This window comes from Scyliorhinus torazame, chromosome 24 (assembly GCF_047496885.1).
Source record: "Scyliorhinus torazame isolate Kashiwa2021f chromosome 24, sScyTor2.1, whole genome shotgun sequence".
NCBI lineage: Eukaryota > Metazoa > Chordata > Chondrichthyes > Carcharhiniformes > Scyliorhinidae > Scyliorhinus > Scyliorhinus torazame.
Genome location: NC_092730.1, coordinates 36,844,306 through 36,865,658, shown reverse-complemented (window position 1 = coordinate 36,865,658; position 21,353 = coordinate 36,844,306). Strand labels below are relative to the sequence as shown.

Genomic DNA, 21,353 nt, shown 5'->3' with positions numbered 1-21,353 from the left:
CAGAGTAAGGCCCATGATGGATCACAGTGGTAACTTGTGTGTGGAGCAGGGGGATGTAGGTGGGGTTCTCAATGGTACTTTGCGTCAGTGTTCACCCGTGAGAAGGACAGTGTGGGTATAGAAATCAGGGAGAAGGACTGTAATAAAACTAAAGAGATTCATATAGACAGAGAGGAGGTTCTGAGTGGGAGGCTTCAAAGTAGACAAAGCTCCAGGGCCAGATGAAATGTATCCCAGGCTGATGAGTGAGGCAAACGAGGAAACAGCAGGGGCACTGGCAATAATTTTCAATTCCTCTCTGGCCACAGGAGAGGCCTTTCCTCTCTTCTTCATAATGGTACTACATTGGCAGACTGGAGGATCGCCAATGTAGTACCATTATGAAGAAGAGAGGAAAGGATTAACCAGGAAACTACAGGCCAGTCAGTCTAACCCGAGTGGTGGGGAAACTATTGGAAGCAAATCTGAGACACAGAATTAATCTGCATTTGTAGAGGCAGTGATTAAAAGGTCAGCGTGGTTTGGTTAAGGGGAGGACATGTCTGACGAAATGGATTGAATGTTTCGAAGAGGTGAACAGGTGTGTAGATGAGTGAAATGCATTTGACGTAATCTACTTGGACTTCAGCAAGGCTTTTCATCAGGTCCCACATGGGTGACTGATGTGAAGACACATGCCCAAGGGACCAAAGGAAATTTGGCAAATTGGATCCAAAATTGCTGAGTGGCAGGAAGCAGAGGCTGTTGGTGGAGGAGTGTTTTTCTAACAATAATAATTGCTTATTGTCACAAGTAGGCTTCAATGAAGTTACTGTGAAAAGCACCAAGTCGCCACATTCCGGCACCAGTTCGGGGAGGCCGGTACGGGATTTGAACCCGCGCTGCTGGCATTGTTCTGCTGTTTAGTCCACTGTGCTAAACCAGCCCCTAGCCTCTGATTGGAAGATCGTGTCCAGTGGTTTCCCACAGGGATCAGTGTTGAGGCCCTTGCTGTTTGTGGTTGATACAAATGCTTTAGATATGAATATAGGAGGGTTGATCAGTAAGTTTGCTGCTAATATGAAATTTGGTGGGGTGGTAAATATTGAGGAGGATAGCCTTCGAATACAGGAGGACACAGATGGACTGATCAGTGGCAAACGGAATTCAATCTGGAAGAGATGCAGTTGGGCAGGACAAACAAGACAAGAGAATACATGATAAATGGCAGGACGCTGGGAGGCACGAAGGACCGGAGGGATCTTGGTGTGCATGTACACCAGTACCTTAAGGTAGCAGAGCAGCTGGATACAATGGTTAAGGAAGCCTATGGCAGTGTGGATCAAACTTTTTAACCGGGGTCCCATTTTTACCAACCGGCCATCCTTCGGGACCCTCGCTGGGCGGCCTTTGCGGCCATCGCGGCTGATCTTCGCGACCCACCATTTTCACTTGACTTTAATGTGACAGGTGAGCCTGCTTGGTCCCCACGATCTCACTTGCTTCGTTATTCAATGTTACATTTCTGATAATGACTTCAGCTGATGATTGAAGATCTCACTGCATCCATTGACAAAAATTACAGAGGTTTGTCCTCCAACTCGCCATGCTTAGTCTTCAAATGTCTTTGACAATTTGAGGTTTAAACATTCATTTGCCAGTAATTCCCGACATGTAACACCCATGAAATTTAATCCTGATTGCAGTGGCACAATTTATAAACCCACCCCTCAAATAATCATCGTTGTGCTGCTTTGTTCCTGTTTTCAGCTTCTTCATGGGTTGTTCACCAGAGGCCCTGGAGTTCACTCCAGCACTGCTGGCAGCTGCAAAATGGAGGAATCTCTCTCGGGCCCAGAACACGTGATGTCAGCGTACGGGGCGTGTGACCTGCAGTCTGCCAGCGCTTCCGGTGGGAGGACTCAAGAATTTGCTGAAAATAACTGGCCTGGGACTGTGCACTGACATCAGGAGGAGCCTGTCCAACTTGCGCGCTAGATGATAAGGCAGGAACGCGCGGGATGGCCGTTAATCTCAGACAGCCATCACGGCCGGCACTTTTAAAAGCTGGTCGTGACCATTGGCCATTCCCCCCGCAATCTTGATTACCGCCAACATCCTGGAACCTTCCTGAGATCCACCCACAGGTCACAACCCTGAGCTTGAAACTGCCAGGCCTATGGTACCACAGTCTATATTAGCCGAGGCATAGAGTTTAAGAACACGCAGGTTCTGCTGGAACTGTAAAATGTTGGTAAGGCTTCAGCTAGAGTAATACTCACACTCACAATGTATCAGAGAGTGAGTAAATCCCACACTCACACACTGTATCAGAGAGCGAGTAAATCCCACACTCACACACTGTATCAGAGAGTGAGTAAATCCCACACTCACACACTGTATCAGAGAGCGAGTAAATCCCACACTCTCACACTGTATCAGAGGGTGAGTAAATCCCACACTCACATCCTGTGTCAGAGAGTGAGTAAATTCCCCACACACACACTGTATCAGAGAGTGAGTAAATCCCACACTCACACACAGTATCAGAGAGGGAGTAAATCCCACACGCACATACTGTAACAGAAAGTGAGTAAATCCCACACACACACCATCAGAGAGTGAGGAAATCCCACACTCACACACTGTATCAAAGAGTGAGTAAATCCCACACACACACTGTATCAGAGAGTGAGTAAATCCCACACTCACACACTGTATCAGAGAGTGAGTAAATCCCACACTCACACACTGTATCAGAGAGTGAGTAAATCCCACACTCACACACTGTATCATAGAGTGAGTAAACCCCACACTCACACACTGTATCAGAGAGTGAGTAAATCCCACACACACACTATCAGAGTGAGTAAACCCCACACTCACACACTGTATCAGAGAGTGAGTAAATCCCACACTCACACACTGTATCAGAGAGTGAGTAAATCCCACACTCACACTGTATCAGAGAGTGAGTAATTCCCCCAGACACACACTGTATCAGAGAGTGAGTCAATCCCACTCACACTGACTGTATCAGAGAGTGAGTAAATCCCACACTCTCACACTGTATCAGAGAGTGAGTAAATCCCACACTCACACTGTCAGAGAGTGAGTAAATCCCCCCCACACACACACTGTATCAGCGAGTGAGTAAATACCACACTCACACACTGTATCAGAGAGTGAGTAAATCCCACACACACGCACAGTATCAGAGAGTGAGTAAATCCCACACTCACACACTGTATCAGAGAGTGAGTAAATCCCACACTCACACACTGTATCAGAGAGTGAGCAAATTCCACACAGACACTGTATCAGAGAGTGAGGAAATCCCCCACTCACACACTATCGGAGAGTGAGGAAATCCCCCACTCTCACATGGTATCGGAGAGTGAGTAAAACCGACACTCACACTGTATCAGGGAGTGAGTAAATCCCACACTCACACACTGTATCAGAGAGTGAGGAAATCCCCCTCTCACACACTGTATCGGAGAGTGAGTAAATCCAACACTCGCACACTGTATTAGAGAGAGAGTAAATCCGACACACACACACTGTATCAGAGAGTGATTAAATCCCACACTCACACAGGGTATCAGAGAGTGAGTAAATCCCACACTCACACACTGTATGAGAGAGTGAGTAAATCCCACACTCACACACTGTATCAGAGAGTGAGTAAATCACACACTGTATCAAAGAGTGAGTAAATCCCACACTCACACACTGCATCAGAGAGTGAGTAAATCGCACTCACACACTGTATCAGAGAGTGAGTAAATCCCACACTCACACACTGTATCAGAGAGTGAGTAAATCTCACACTCACACACTATCAGAGAGTGAGTAAATCCCACACTCACACACTGTATCAGAGAGTGAGTAAATCCCACACTCACACACTGTATCAGAGTGAGTAAATCCCACACTCGCACACAGTATCAGAAAGTGCGTACATCCCACACTCTCACACTGTATCAGAGAGTGAGTAAATCCCACACTCTCACATTGTGTCAGAGAGTGAGTAAATCCCACACTCACACACACTGTATCACAGAGTGAGTAAATCCAACACACACAGACTGTATCAGAGAGTGCGTAAATCCCACTCTCATACAGTAACAGAGACTGAGTAAATCCCACACTCACACACAGTATCAGAGAGTGAGTAAATCCCCCACTCACACACTGTATCAGAGATTGAATAAATCCCACACACACACAGTATCAGAGAGTGAGTGAATCCCACACTCTCACACTGTATCAGAGAGTGAATAAATCCCACACTCTCACAATGTATCAGAGAGTGAATCAATCCCACACTCACACACTGTATCAGAGAGTGAGTAAATCTCACACACACACTGTATCAGAGAGTGAGTAAATCTCACACTCACACACTGTATCAGAGAGTGAGTAAATCCCACACTCACACACTGTATCAGAGAGTGAGTAAATCCCACAGTCACACACTGTATCAGAGAGTGAGTAAATCCCACACTCACACACTGTGTCAGAGAGTGAGTAAAACTCTTTTTTTTTTTTTTCAAAAAAGTATACTTTAGTCATAAAAATTTATCATAAGCATTACAGAAACATTTCAAATTGTCTTGACTGTACATTTCCGGCAGGGTTACATGTTGCCTTGACTTTCATTCAATTTTGATATTGTCATACACATATCACTCTTTACATTACAATTCCTTCTTAAATATTTACAGTGTCATGTTTGTTTTTGTACATTGGAGTGTTGGTTGCCCAGACCAAGGGGCTTTACACTGTTACCCGCCCCTCGGTGTACATTTGCTGGAAAGACTTTACACAGCAGTCTTTCCCCATTGCGCCTTGGCGGCAGCTGCCCCAAGCTTGAGTGCGTCCCTCAGCACGTAGTCCTGGACCTTGGAATGTGCCAGTCTGCAACACTCGGTCGAGAACAATTCTTTGCACTGGAAGATCAGCAAGTTTCGGGCAGACCAAAGAGCGTCTTTGACCGAGTTGATGACCTTCCAGCAGCAGTTGATATTTGTCTCGGTGTGTGTCCCTGGAAACAGTCCGTAGAGCACAGAGTCCTTTGTCACAGATCTGTTTGGGATAAACCTTGACAAATACCACTGCATCTCTCTCCAGACCTTCTTTGCAAAGGCACATTCCACAAGGAGGTGTGTGACCGTCTCATTTCCCCCACAGCCACTCCGAGGGCAGCGTGCATTGGCGCAGAGCCTTCGGGTGTACATGAAGAATCTGACAGGGAGGGCCCTTCTCACCACCAGCCAAGCTAGGTCTTGGTGCTTGTTTGAAAGTTCTGGTGATGAGGCGTTCTGCCAGATGACTCTGGCAGTCTGCTCAGGGAACCATCCAACATCCTCCACGGTCTCCTTTTCTCTGAGGGCCTCGAGGACATTACGTGCTGACCACTGCTTCATTGCCTTGTGGTCAAAGGTGTTTTTCTTCAAAAACTTTTCCACGAAGGACAGGTGGTACGGTACGGTCCAACTACTTGGAACGTTCCGCGGCAATGAGGCCAGGCCCATCCTTCGTAACACCGGGGACAGGTAGAACCTCAGTATGTAGTGACACTTGGTGTTTGCATACTGGGGGTCCACGCACAGCTTGATGCAGCTGGACACAAAGGTGGCCAACAGGATGAGGGAGGCGTTGGGTACGTTCCGCCCTCCCTTCTCCAGAGGTTTGTACATGGTGTCCCTTCGGACACGGTCCATCTTGGATCGCCAGATAAATTTGAAGATGGCCCGGGTGACTGCTGTGGCGTAGGGTCAGGTTATGGGCCAGACCTGCGCCATGTACAGTAGCACCGAGAGTACCTCACACCTGATGACCAGGGGTTTGCCCGCAATGGAGAGGGAGCGTTACTCCCACCAGTCCAGTTTCTGTCTTACCTTTCCTATGCACGCCTCCCAGTTTTTGGTGCACGCCCCAGCAGCTCCGAACTATATCCCCAGCACCTTGAGGTAATCTGACCTGACAGTGAAGGGGACAAAGGACCGGTCGGCCCAGTTCCCAAAGAACATGGCCTCGCTCTTGCCACGGTTTACCTTGGCTCCCGAGGCCAGTTCAAACTGGTCGCAGGTGGTCAAGAGCCTGCGTACAGACGCGGGATCCGAGCAGAAGACGGCAACGTCGTCCATGTACAGGGAGGCCTTGACTTGCATGCCTCCACTGCCTGGGATCGTCACTCCTCTTATGCCCGGATCCCTCCTGATGGACTCGGCAAAAGGTTCTATGCAGCACACAAAAAGGGCAGAGGAGAGAGGGCAGCCCTGCCTGACTCCAGATGTGATCTGGAACTTTTCTGATTCCCACCCATTGATTGAGACTGCGCTATAGATGTTTGTGTAGAGCAGTTTGATCCAATTGCGAATTCTCTCCCCAAACCCCATTTTGGAGAGCACATCCATCATGTAGGTGTGCGATATTCTGTCAAAAGCCTTCTCCTGGTCAAGGCTGATGAGGCAAGTGTCCACCCCCCTGTCCTGCACGTAGGCGATCGTATCCCTGAGTAGCGCGAGGCTATCAGAGATCTTCCTGCCGGGTACAGCGCAGGTCTGGTCAGGGTGGATCACCGACTCCAGAGCAGACCTGACCCGATTGGCAATGACCTTGGCTAGAATTTTGTAGTCCACATTCAACAATGAAATGGGTCGCCTAATTCGAATTTCTTCCCTTTCCCCCTTCTGCTTGTAGATGAGGGTGATGATGCCTTTCCTCATGGACTCTGACATGCTGCCTTCCAGAAGCATACTCTCTTACACTTCCAGCAGGTCTGGGCCCATCCAGTCCCACAGAGCCGAATACAACTCAACCGGTAAGCCGTCGCTTCCGGAAGTTTTACTCGTCTCGAAGGACTTGACGGCCTTTGTCAGCTCGTCCAGAGTTAGTGGTTTGTCCAGGTTTTCCAGCTCGCTGTCACCTATGACCTCCGTGATAGTCGACAGGAAGGTCTGGGAAACAGTGCTATCTGTTGGCTTCAGGTCATACAGTCCGGCATAAAAGGATTGGCTGATCCTCAGGATGTCAGACTGCGATGACTTTTCAGAGCCATCTTCTTCCTTCAGGCTGCTGATCACAGAGGTCTCTCTGTGCACCTTTTGGAAGAAGAAGCGTGAACACTTTTCGTCCTGCTCCACGGAGCGGACTCTGGAACGGAAGATAACCGTGGAGGCCTCCGAGGTGTAGAGCGAGGCTTGCTGGCTCTTCACCTCTTGGAGATCCTCCTTGACATCCACCCCCATCGACTGCAGCTGGAGCAAATTTTGCATGCTTTTCTGGAGCCTGGACATGACCCCTCGTCTCTCTCTCACCTTTTGAACGCCCTTGAGGATGAAAAACCTCTTGATGTTCCCCTTGATTGCTTCCCACCAGAGATGTGGGGCGTCAAAGAGGGGTTTCACGGTTCTCCAACCTTTGTAATCCCTCCTGAGTTCCTCGATGTTCTCAGGGGTCAGCAGTTTTACATTTAGCTTCCATGTCCCCCTGCCTACCCCCTGGTCTTCCTGCAGGTGGCAGTCGGCCAGTAGGAGGCAGTGGTCAGAGAAGAACACCGGCGTTACGTCAGTGGACCTGACCGTGAAAGCTCGGGACACAAAAAAGAAGTCTATCCTGGAGCGGACGGACCCGTCTGGCCGTGACCATGTGTATCTACGCTGCGCCCCGTCTGCAGGGTTGCTGCAGACGTCGAGCAGCTTGGCGTCTTTTACCGTTTCCATCAGGAGTCTGCACGTAGCGTCTAGTTTGCTGTCGGCTTTGCTGGATCGTCCAGCCGCATCGATGATGCAGTTGAAGTCACCACCCAGGATGACCGGCTTGGAGGTGGCCAACAGCAGTGGGAGTTGCTGAAGGACTGCCAGCCGCTCACTTTTTACGGCCGGGGCGTACACATTAATAAGTCTGAGAGGGGTGTTTTTGTATTTCACGTCTGCTACGAGGAGGCGCCCGCCCACCACCTCCTTAACGTCGGAGATGGTGAAGTTGCCTCCCCGCAGCAGAATATCCAGGCCGGAGGAGCGGCAGTCGTTTCCTCCTGACCAGATGGATGGCCCGTGGGACCACCAGCTCGACCAGCGCCTGTAGTTGCAGAGGTGCGGAATTCCGCACTCTTGCAGGAACAGTAGGTCAGCTTTTACATTTGCCAAATAGTTGAGCGTGGCTACACACCGCGAAGTATCTTTAATGCTTCGCACATTTATTGATGCAATTTTTAAACCCATTATAAAAAGGTAGATTTACCAGTCTCAAGAGTCCAGAGTCCATACAGTTGGCTGTTCCAGAGAGTGAGTAAAACTCATACTCACACTCACATATTACAAGACACTCACAGTTCCTGAATGTATCCCACAGTCCCGCACATTCCCTCTGTGGTGAAGAGTCCCTCTCACCGACAGACTAGTGACTTTTCCCGGTGGATCTTTACACACTGACAAACTGGGACTGGTGACATTCTTTCTGAAATGTAGTTCATGTTTGTATAAGATGGTTTCTGATTGGTGGAAAATCCTAATTTTGACTGGTCTGCTTTTATATTTAATCAAATAAACAGAACATAACTGGCTGTCCTCATGTTCACAATGTCCAATCACAATCATTCCTTTCCCCATTCCTCATTAGCATAGATGTGAGGCTCTGTCTATTTAATCAGCGCTCGGAGGGGGTTTGCTTTATTTCTGGGTGATATTGACGATGGCTGACGAGAAGAAACCAACATGGAAACCAGCTTCCAAGAAGGGAGCCAAGAAAGTCATTAAGAAACCGGCAGTAAAGGGCGGCGAAGGTCGAGGAAGGAGAGTTACTCCATCTACATCTACAAAGTGATGAAGCAGGTTCACCCCGACACCGGCATCTCCTCCAAGGCCATGAGCATCATGAACTCCTTCGTCAACGATATTTTCGAGCGCATCGCGGGTGAGGCTTCCCGCCTGGCCCATTACAACAAGCGCAGCACCATCAGCTCCCGGGAGATCCAGACCGCCGTGCGCCTGCTGCTGCCCGGGGAACTGGCCAAGCACGCCGTGTCGGAAGGGACAAAGGCGGTGACCAAGTACACCAGCTCCAAGTAAAACTGTTCTCAAACTCATCAAACCCAACGGCTCTTTTAAGAGCCACCCACAATCTCTGTGAAAAAGCTGCACCATCTTTTCCCGCATTGACTTGATGAGAAATCTCTTTGTGGAGGATAGAGATTTGTCCCGTTCCAGAATGTTGTGAATGTGGCTTCATACCCGCCCGTCACAGACACTTGCACACAGAAGAGAATCAAACTGAATTGAGAGCGGATTTTAAACGCAGTCTGGCATTTGTGACGGACAATGAGGAGAAGCACAATTTCAGGAGGGAATTATTTAAATTTAATGATAACTATATTCAGAGTTTAACAACTGGTGAGTTAAATTCATAAGGAAATTATTATTTTTTCTCTCGGGTGATGTGTTTCCCGCTCCCGGAACACAGTAAAGGCGGGAATGAAGATGTTATTTTCGCGCTGAACTGTTTATTCCGCAGTTTTCTCAGGGGCCGGAACCAGCGAGATTTGAGCACACACAGGAACTCAGTCCATTGCAGCGCTTTAAGATCTGCCTCTCCCCGGCCCTACCTATTCTCCGGACACAAAGCTGCCTATTCCACCGGCTGGATAGAGTCGGGGATTCTCTCCACACTTCCCAGTGTAACATTCCCGGCCGCTTTCAGGAGGGAGGCTCAGAAATCAGCCCCTTCTCTCTGTCCCTGTGAAGCCTGTGTGAAGGAGTTGGTTGGTAATCTCGATGTTTCTGCTTTTGCAGTGAGCTGAGATTTGCTCCGTTTTAAATTGCTGAACGGGGTCTTATTACTGCCGGTTACTGATGAGATTGACAAGTTCAATCTGTTCCTAAAATAACGCCAGGATTCTGGGAGGGAAAAATCAAGAAACAGATAACAAAGTGTGAGATTCAAATAGTTTCCTGAACATTGAGCCGTTCCGTTATTTGGGATTTTCCTGCACTGAAATTGGCGGGCGTTTCGAATTTGAAAATGTCAGCCAATCAAAACCTGCACATTCTTCTCCCTGGCCTGTGATTGGTTAATGGTTGACTGTCCTTTAGTTTTTAAATATCATTTGTTTCCACAGACAAATACCAGAATATTCTGAAGATGAATAAATGTGATGTTTCCTCCACACAAGTTACAGGGAAGAGTGTCGCCAGCTCCTTCCCACACACATTGTCACTGACAGAGCAAAGAGACACAGACAGGTCATCAGTTCCACAGTCTCAGGCAGCGGAAACTGTTCCAGAGACACATTTTCAACCCATCAATCAAACAGCAGGAGAGACAGACGCTGTGTCCATGTCACCCTAACACAGTTCCACTGACAGGAGGCCCCATAAATCCCAGTGCAAATTCTCACCCATTCTCATCATCACTGTATCAGTTCCACAATGGAGCAGCTTAGTGAAATAATCAATATCAGAGAAAACTGACACATGGTTTCCGGTTAAGAATTACACAATTAACCGTAATAATGTACTCTGAGATTCGAGTTAAATACCAGTTACATCACTCACATCAGGGGTGGCTGTACTAATCCTCAGAGTGCGTCCTCACAAATACATTAGCTGCAAACACAAATATCAGGTGCATTCTCAGATTGAGATATGCTGAAAGCGAAAAAGATACAAACTCTGATTCTTGTTTAAAACTCACCTAGTTTATGAAAATAAAAGATACAATATAATTTCGCTGACTATGAACTGAGATGTAATTTGCAAACTATTGGAAAATTCTCACTGAATCTGTCCCTGAAGGAAGATACTGTATCAATTCCAGACTGTGGTCCATTTTACATTCATGTCAAAATTCTGACTCAGAATCAGACTGAGTGGCACAGATCAAATCAATGTGTACAACCTGAGTTAAACTTCCAGAGCAATCCAGTATCAGGTTGAAGGTTACATTATCTTTCACAATTGTGTTCTGATATTAAATGCTGGTCCAAAACTCTCACATTGTTTGCTTCAAACCTCCCACAGCAATGGTTTCTTTCTGTGCTGGAAATTTACGTGGAATGAATGCAAACTTATAAACTGTCCCAGAGGTTGAAATGTCACATCCTGAACCGCATCCTCCCACTGAGTCACAGAGCCTGACAGGTACAGGATAATCCCCAAACACATATTCAGACTAAGATCCATCATCACACTGAGTCCTGCAGTGTGACAGATGCAGGATATTTCATAGACACATGTTCAGAGTACGATCTGAACACATGCGCAGGTCAAGGAGACACAGCCTGAGTGAGTGAGACACAGACAGAGTGAGAATTTGGTAATTTGGTGCAGTGAGGTAACCAGGAAAGGTAAGTAGTTAATCTAATTTTGCTGTTTTTCAGTTAAAAGTGCAGTGTAGATTAGTGTCTGATTGGCTGAAGCTGCCCCCACCCTAATTGTTGAGAGGCAGTTATCTGGCAGTCACCTGAGGCCTGTTGAGGGACACAAAGGTACACATTGTATTCTTCTCTTTGAAGTTTTAGTGTGAGTCATCCTAAAGTCTGTATAAAAGACAGACAGAAAGTGAACTTAGTAAGCATTGTGCAGGTCAAGGAGACACAGCCTGAGTGAGTGAGACACAGACAGAGTGAGAATTTGGTGCAGTGAGGTAATTCGGTGAAGAATGGGAGAAGGTGCTTTTTCCCGACTGTTTTGTTCTCTCTCTTTCTTCGGGCCTAATTTCGGGAGCCGTTCGGAGGAGGAGGAGCAGTCTCTGTGAGGATAAAAACCTAACGGTAACTTCGTTTTCCAGTTTTTCCCCCCCAAAAGTGACGGCAGAGGGAAGCTGTGAGCTGATTGGTTGATAGCAAATCTGCCCCAAATTTTAAAAAAAACACAGCTAAACTCATAAACTTAAATTAAACTAATTAATTAATTAGTGATGGCTGGTCAGGTGATGTGCTTGAGCTGCTTGATGTGGGAGCTGGCAGATCCCATTGCGAGCTGCAGCGATCACATCTGCTGTAAGTGTTGTCTGCTCGAAGAGCTCTGGCTCAGAGTTGATGACCTGGAGTCTGAGTTTCAAACACTGAGGCACATCCGGGAGGGGGAGACTTACCTGGACACTGTGTTTCAGGAGGCAGTCACACCTGTCAGAGTAAGTAGTTTAAATCCTGCCCGTGGCCAGGGACAGCAGGGTGTGACTGCAGGTCAGGCAGTTAAAGGGAACCAGCAGTCAGGAACTCAGGAGCCTCATCCCTTGACCCTGTCCAACAGGTATGAGGCACTTGCTCCCTGTGTGGATGGCGAACAGGGCTGCAGGAAGGATGAGTCAGCTGACCAAGGCACCATGGTTCAGCAGGCCATTCAAGGGGAGGGAGTAAATAGGCAAGTTGTAGTTGTAGAGGATTCTATTATCAGGGGGATAGATAGTATCCTTTGTGAGCAGGATAAAGAGTCCCGCATGGTATGTTGCCTGCCCGGTGCTCGGGTGCGGGACATCTCTGACCGGCTTGAAAGGATACTGGAGAGGGAGGGGGAGGATCCAGTTGTTGTGGTCCATGTCGGTACCAACAACATAGGCAAGTCTAGGAAAGAGGACCTGTTTAGAGATTATAAAGAGCTAGGATTCAAATTAAAAAACAGGTCCTCAAGGGTCATAATCTCCGGATTACTGCCTGAGCCACATGCAAATTGGCATAGGGAGGCAAGAATAAGGGAAGTTAACACGTGGCTGAAAGAGTGGTGTGGGAAAGAGGGGTTCCTTTTCATGGGACACTGGCATAGTTTTGGGACAGGGGGACCTATACCGTTGGGATGGTCTCCACCTGAACCGAGCTGGGACCAGTGTTCTGGCGAAAAGAGTAAATAGGGTAGTCAATCGGACTTTAAACTAGAGATTGGGGGGGAAGGGAAAGTCAGGGAACCAAGAGGTGAAGTTATCAGTGGGAAGCGTAGCTGCTTAGGAATACAAAAAAGCACGAAAAGACAAAACTCAGGAGAGGTTACGATAGTCCCCATCCCACAAAATATGACACAGTGTATGGAAAGGCTCAGTAAACCAAGGTCCACCACACTATGAAAACAAAAAGGGACGGTCAATAGAGAATTAAAGGTGCTATATTTAAATGCGCGCAGTGTACAGAACAAGGTAGATGAGCTTGTGGCCCAGATTGTGACTGGCAGGTATGATGTGGTAGGCATCACAGAGACGTGGTTGCAGGGGGTTCAGGACTGGCATTTAAACATCCAGGGATTCACAACCTATGGAAAAGACAGAGAAGTGGGCAGAGGGGGTGGGGTTGCCTTGTTAATTAGGAATGAAATTAAATCAATAGCACTCAACGACATAGGGTCAGATGATGTGGCGTCTGTGTGGGTAGAGTTGAGGAACCACAATGGCAAAAAAAACCATAATGGGAGTTATGTACAGGCCTCCTAACAGTGGTCAGGACCGGGGGCACAAAATGCACCACGAAATAGAAAGGGCATGTCAGAAAGGCAAGGTCACAGTGATCATGGGGGACTTCAATATGCAGGTGGACTGGGTAAATAATGCTGTCAGTGGACCCAAGGAAAGGGAATTCATTGAATGTTTACAGGAGGGCTTTTTGGAACAACTTGTGATGGAGCCCACGAGGGAACAGGCCATTCTGGACTTAGTGTTATGTAATGAGCCAGACTTGATTAAAGATCTTAAAGTAAGGGAACACTTAGGAGGCAGTGATCATAATATGGTAGAATTCAATCTTCAATTTGAAAGAAAGAAGGTAGAATCAGATGTAAAGGTATTACAGTTAAATAAAGGTTACTACAGGGGCATGAGGGAGGAACTGACGAAAATCGACTGGGAGCAGAGCCGAGTGGGAAAGACAGTAGAACAGCAATGGCAGGAGTTTCTGGGAGTAATTGAGGACACAGTACAGAGGTTCATCCCAAAGAAAAGAAAGGTTATCAGAGGGGGGATTAGGCAGCCATGGCTGACAAAGGAAGTTAGGGAATGCATCAAAGCGAAAGAGAAAGCCTATAATGTGGAAAGAGTAGTGGGAAGTCAGAAGATTGGGAAGGCTACAAAAACAAACAGAGGATAACAAAGAGAGAAATAAGGAAAGAGAGGATCAATTATGAAGGCAGGCTAGCCAGTAACATTAGGAATGATAGCAAAGGTTTCTTTAAATACATTAAAAACAAACGGGAGGCAAAAGTAGACATTCGGCCGCTCCAAAATGACGCTGGTAATCTAGTGATGGGAGACAAGGAAATAGGTGAGAAACTAAATAAGTACTTTGCATCAGTCTCCACAGTAGAATAAATGAGTAATATCCCAACAATTCCGGAGAGTCAGGGGGCAGAGTTGAATATGGTAGCCATCACAAAGGAGAACGTGCTAGAGAAACTAAGAGGTCTAAAAATTGATAAATCTCCGGGCCCAGAGATTCTAAAGGAGATAGCTGAAGAAATAGTGGAGGCGTTAGTTATGATCTTTCAAAAGTCACTGGAGTCACGGAAAGTCCCAGAGGATTGGAAAATCGCTGTTGTAACACCCCTGTTCAAGAAGGGAACAAGGAAAAAGATGGAAACTTATAGGCCAATTAGCCTAACCTCGGTTGTTGGCAAGATTCTAGAATCCATTGTTAAGGATGAGATTTCTAAATTCTTGGAAGTGCAGGGTCGGATTAGGACAAGTCAGCATGGATTTAGTAAGGGGATGTCGTGCCTGACAAACCTGTTAGAGTTCTTTAAAGAGATAACAAATAGGTTAGACCAAGGAGAGCCAATGGATGTTATCTATCTTGACTTCCAAAAGGCCTTTGAGAAGGTGCCTCACGGGAGACTGCTGAGTAAAATAAGGGCCCATGGTATTCGAGGCAAGGTACTAACATGGATTGACGATTGGCTGTCAGGCAGAAGGCAGAGAGTTGGGATAAAAGGTTCTTTTTCAGAATGGCAACCGGTGACGAGTGGTGTCCCGCAGGGTTCAGTGTTGGGGCCGCAGCTGTTCTCTTTATATATTAACGATCTAGAAGATGGGACTGAGGGCATTCTGGCTAAGTTTGCCGATGATACAAAGATAGGTGGAGGGGCAGGTAGTATGGAGGAGGTGGGGAGGCTGCAGAACGATTTAGACAGTTTAGGAAAGTGGTCCAAGAAATGGCTGATGAAATTCAACGTGGGCAAGTGCGAGGTCTTGCACTTTGGAAAAAGGAATAGAGGCATGGACTATTTTCTAAACGGTGACAAAATTCATAAATGTCTGAGGATCCTGGGATTATATTCATTGGAGTTTAGGAGGTTGAGGGGAGATCTAATAGAAACTTACAAGATAATGAATGGCTTAGATCGGGTGGACGTAGGGAAGTTGTTTCCATTAGCAGGGGAGACTAGGACCCGGGGGCACAGCCTTAGAATAAAAGGGAGTCACTTTGGAACAGAGCTGAGGAGAAATTTCTTCAGCCAGACAGTGGTGGGTCTGTGGAATTCATTGTCACAGAGGGCGGTGTAGGTCGGGACGTTGAGTGTCTTTAAGACAGAAGTTGATAAATTCTTGATTTCTCGAGGAATTAAGGGCTATGGAGAGAGCGCTGGTAAATGGAGTTGAAATCAGACATGATTGAATGGTGGAGTGGACTCGATGGGCCGAATGGCCTTACTTCCGCTCCTATGTCTTATGGTCTTATGATCCATCCTCACACTGAGTCCTGGAGCATGACAGATTCAGGATTACTCTCAAACGGTTGTTCAGAGTAAGATGCTGAAAGACACTGTACTCACTCATAAATAGCAATCACAAGAAGCAATCAGACTCAACAATTGTACCTCTGAGAGATTTAGAAATGGTTAAAAGACTCTCAGAGAGGAAACAATAATGACATACAATTGGAAGACTGCGCGCGCGCACACAAGCATACACATGCACAGGTATACACACACAGCTATACACACGTACACACACAGTGTACAGGCCCACACATATTATACACACAGTTGCACACACACGGATACACAAACATACACACAGGTATAATATACACATGTACACACACAGTATACAGAGTCACACACATTATACACACACAGTTGTACACACCCGCACATACATGTATACACACACAGGCACATAAACATTCACACATATTCTCAGACACACACACATATATAGAAACACGCATGTGCTCACAGACACAGATATACACAGAGACAGATACATTACATCAGAGAAATAATTAATCCAGCTGCACTGAAGTAACAGAGATATAGTTCTAATACAGGATGGTGAGTGGCTGGAGGAGAGCCTCCAGGTCGCGGTGTCGGCCGCCCTTGTCCCTCTCTAGATGGTGGTGGATGTGGGTTTGGAAGGTGTTGCCAAAGGAGCCTTGGTGACTTCCTGCAGTGAATCCTGTAGCTGGTATACACGCTGCCACTCTGCATCAGTGGTGGAGCGAGTGAGTGTTTATGGATGGGGTGCCGATCAAGCAGGATGCTTTGTCCTAGATGGTGTCAAACCTATTCAGTGTTGTTGAAATTGCAACTATTAAAGGAAATGGAAATTATTCCAATACATTCCTGATTTATGCTGTGTCGACAGGGTTTGGGGAGTCAGGGAGTGAGTGCCTCGCCACAGGAGTCCGAGTCTTTGGCCTGCCTTCTAGCCACAGTGTTTATATGACCAGTTCAGTTTCTGCCCAATGGCAATCAGTCAGATGTTGGCAGTGGGGTTTCAGTGATGGGAATTCCGGTGAATGTCAAGGGGCGATGGTTAGATTCTCACTTATTAGAGATGATCTTTGCCTGGAACTTTTCAGCCCAAGCCTGGATATTGTCCAGGTTGCTGCATTTGGACATGGACTGTTTCATTAACAGAGGAGTTGTGAATGGTGCTGAACATTCTGCAATCATGGAAAGCCTGTGTGTGTTTGCAGCATTTACAGCGTGTGTCCCTGTGGGAGTAAATGCCATTTCAGACATTGGTTGCACAAATTAAATGTTTGATGGAACACCCTTCCAGCCGAGTAAAAAAACGTTTCCTGGAAAGAAATGTCAGATATACTTGTGGTGAGAAGCTAAATGTTTCTTTTTACTGTAACGGAAAGTATAAAAAACAACTAGCAGAGAATGGTTTCGATCCATCGACCTCTGGGTTATGGGCCCAGCACGCTTCCGCTGCGCCACTCTGCTCCATTTTTGTTATTGCGTTGAAGCGACACAATTCCTTACTTCTGCAATGTTGTTCATCAGGACCACGTGTGCTCGACAGCGCACCCTGGCGGCACAATTCCACTGTGCAACTCACCAACAATGCAACACACACACACACACACACAGCAGCTGGACACTGTCACCTTACACAAGATAACACACATCGACTGACTGGTCATATATAGAAAGTGTTCCCATTAAGTTCCAGTGTTCTCTGTCTTCAGGTGATGCCCCGGACGACTGGAGAAGAGCCAATGTTGTTCCTTTGTTTAAGAAGGGAAGCAAGGATAATGCAGGGACCTACAGGCCGGTGAGCCTTACGTCAGTGGTAGGGAAATTACTGGAGAGAGTTCTTTGAGACAGGATCTACTCCCATTTGGAAACAAATGGACGTATTAGAGAGAGGCAGCACGGTTTTGTGAAGGGGAGGTCATGTCGCACTAACTTGATAGAGTTTTTGGAAGAGGTCACAAAGATGATTGATGCAGCGAGGGCAGTGGATGTTGTCTATATGGACTTCAGTAAAGCATTTGACAAGGTCCCTCATGGCAGACTGGTACAAAAGGTGAAGTCACAGGGGATCAGGGGTGAGCTAGCAAGATGGATACCGACTTGGCTAGGTCATAGAAGGCAGAGAGTAGCAATGGAAGGGTGCGTTTCTGACTGGAGGGCTATGTCTGGTGGTGTCCCGCAGGGATCAGTGCTGGGATCTTTGCTGTTCGTAGTATATATAAATGATTTGGAGAAAAATGTAACGGGTCTGATTCGTAATTTTGCAGACGAAAAAAGGTTGGTGGAATTGCGGATAGCGATGAGGACTGTCAGAGGATACAGCAGGATTTAGATCGTTTGGAGACTTGGATGGAGAGATGGCAGATGGAGTTTAATCCGGACAAATGTGAGGTAATGCATTTTGGAAGGTCTAATGCAGGTAGGGAATATACAGTGAATGGTAGAACCCTCAAGTGTATTGACAGTCAGAGAGATCGAGGTGTACAGGTCCACAGGTCACTGAAAGGGGCAACACAGGTGGAGAAGGTAGTCAAGAAGGCATACGGCATGCTTGCCTTCATTGGCCCGGGCACTGAGTATAAGAATTGGCAAGTCATGTTGCAGCTGTGTAGGACCTTAGTTAGGCCACACATGGAGTATAGTGTTCAATTCTGGTCGCCACACTACCAGAAGGATGTGGAGGCTTTAGAGAGGGTGCAGAAGAAATTTGCCAGGATGTTGCCTGGTATGGAGGGCATTAGCTATGAGGAGCAGTTCAATAAATTTGGTTTGTTCTCACTGGAACGACGGAGGTTGAGGGGTGACCTGAAAGTGGTCTACAAAATTATGAGGGGCATAGACAGAGTGGATAGTCAGAGGCTTTTTCCCAGGGTAGAGGGGTCAATTACTGGGGGACATAGGTTTAAGGTGTGAGGGGCAAGGTTTACAGGAGATGTACGACGCAAGTATTTTACACAGAGGGTAGTGGGTGCCTGGAACTCGCTGCCAGATGAGGTGGTGGAAGCAGGGACGATAGTGACATTTAAGGGCATCTTGACAAATACATGAATAGGATGGGAATATAGGGATACGGACCCAGGAAGACGAGAAAATTTTAGCTCAGATGGACAGCATGGTCGGCACAGGCTTGGAGGGCCGAAGGGCCTGTTCCTCTGCTGTACTTTTCTTTGTCTTTGTTCTTTGTTGTTAAATCTCCCCTCTTTCCTCTTGTGTAACTGTGTTATCTGCATCTTCACTCTGTTATTGAAAGGTCTTCCCTGATGTTAATTAAACTGCTTTCCGATATTTAAGTATATTCTCTCCCGCTGAACTGTGATTTCTACTGTGGAACCGAGATCTCTACTGTGTAACTGCTCTCTGCTGTGGAATATGATCTCTGCTGTAGACTGTGCCTCTGCTGGGAAACGGCGACCTCTCCTGTGGAAATGTGCTCTCTGCTGTGTTACTGTGCTCTCTGCTGTGTTACTGTGTTCTCTGCTGTGTTACTGTGTTCTCTGCTGTGGGACTGTGTTCTCTGCTGTGTTACTGTGTTCTCTGCTGTGAAACTGTGCTCTCTGCCGTGAACTGTGCGCTCTGCTGAGAAACTGCGATCTCTCCAGTGGAAATGTACTCTCTGCTGTGAAATGCTCTCTGCTGAGGAAACGTGGACCAGATGTGATGCAGCTGAGGGTGCTGAGTGATGTAACGTGGACATGGTGAAGTTACTGGCCAGAAATTTCCGAATTCTATTTTTGTTTTTAATGGACAGCTACAATCCACGTGTTTATTCTAGGACACCACAATGAATAAAAATGAATCAGTGCTGAGCAGATTCTAACATCCCACACCTCCAGTTTGTTCTTATTGAGAACCCCGCCCTCGATGGAAGCTTTTGCTCTCCGAATCAGACCACCACCTCCTGGGAATACAGCAGCGATACCTCCAAGATCTGATCTGTAACAGAATCACAGAACAATAGTGTCCCCTTGTGACTGAGGGGAACAGGTGCTCCCTATCCGCCCTGTCTATACCTATCATAATCTTGTACACCTCGATGAGATCACCCCTCAGTCATCTCTGTTCCCGCGAGAGAGAGAAAACAAGCCGATCCAACCTCTCTTCATATCCTAAATGTTCCATCCCAAGCAACATCCTGCTGAATCACCTCTGCACCCCATCCAGTGCAGTCACATATTTGCTAGAATGTGGTGACCAGAATTGCACACGATACTCCAGCTGTGGCCTCACCAACATTCTATACAACTCCACCATGACCTCTCTGCTTTTGTAATCCATGCCCCGATTGATAAAGACACGTATCTCATATGTCTTTTCCACCACCCTATTAACCTACCCTTCTGCCTTCAGAGATCTATGGACAAACACTCCAAGGTCCCTTTGTTCCTCAGGACTTCCCAGTGTCAGGCCATTCACATTAATCCAATAATAATAATATTATATTCTTTATTGTTACAAATAGGCTTATATTAACACTGCAATGAAGTTACTGCGAAAATCCCTACCAAATGGATCACATCTAATATTGCAGCGTTAAATTCCATCAGCCACTTTTCTTCCCATTTGACCATCCCGTCTGTATCTTCCTGTAACTCAAGACACTCAACCGAACTGTGAGCTTGAAACTCAGTGAAAGGATTTCACCCTCCTCTCGGAATCTGATCACCACCTCAATCCCAACATTCAGCTTGGGTGGGCAGACAAGACAACGTCCTTCACGCAGCTCCCCAGCACAGACTGGATAATATCCCAAACTCGTATCCTGCTATTGTCACATTGCTCCACCATCTTGTTCTCTTCACAAAACGCCAGGAATCTGAGACCAATTCTTCAGACCTTTGATTCTCTCTTCAAACAACATCTTGTCCCTGATTAAGCCCATCCTGGGAAGAGGGGCTCGGTATTCTGAGTTTCTCTGCAGACATCCTGTTGATGGACCAAAAGAGGCCTCGCGCCTGAAAGAAAGCCTCTCTCACAGCCCTGTGAGCATGTCTCCATTAGACGGTGCAGTCAACACCTGCAGAGTAGATAACAATGGAGAGAAGTGTGAGCAATTTCAGCGTCACAATTCTCTGGACATAGAATTCAAAATATAATATTACTAAAAATACTGAACTGATCTTCTGGGAGCAGGACTCAAGTCAAAGGGGAACATCCAGTGGATTTTTAGTGGAAAGATTTAACAACTGGATGATGGCAGCTGAAATCAGTCATTGCGTTACAATCTCTGTAGATATTCTACTGAATTTAAACCTGCAAAAGGCATATTTTCCGACTAGAAATCCAACACATTTCCCCCTGTTGTGGAGGAAGTTCTCAATCGCACAGGTGGTCAAACGGAATAAGGCTGGGCTGAGATTTGAGTCCAGATTTTTCTTTAGGGAACAGAAACTTTACCGGACGAAGCTACAGAGTCTGAGGATGTTCAGCTAATCACAAGGGAATGCTGGAAATACGGTACGGATCTGTAGTATCTGTGAAAAGAGAAATAGTTACCATTTCAGATCCTGATCTTTCATTGGAACGACCTGTTTCTCTCTCCACAGATGCTGCCGGATCAACTGAATATTTCCAGCATTTTCTGTCTTTGTTTCGGGTTTGCAGCATCCGCAGTATTTTGCTTTTGGGCCAAAGGACAATGAGTTGCCTTTCCTGCCCTGAGGGTTATTGCAGGTCTCTCTGGCT

General features: G+C 46.8%; 1 long non-coding RNA gene and 1 other non-coding gene across 2 annotated transcripts in view; one reads left to right on the top strand and one right to left on the bottom strand.

Moving 5' to 3' along the window:
• LOC140400008 (uncharacterized) overlaps positions 1 to 18,597 on the top strand; it is a 40,418-nt gene extending 21,821 nt beyond the window's left edge. Inside the window, exon 3 of the long non-coding RNA XR_011937960.1 lies at positions 17,939 to 18,597. This is a non-coding gene — a long non-coding RNA (uncharacterized lncRNA). The remainder of the gene's footprint in view (positions 1 to 17,938) is intronic.
• trnam-cau (transfer RNA methionine (anticodon CAU)) lies at positions 17,067 to 17,138 on the bottom strand. Its single transcript has one exon. It is a non-coding gene; the product is annotated as a tRNA-Met (tRNA).
• Positions 18,598 to 21,353: the final 2,756 nt, after the last annotated feature.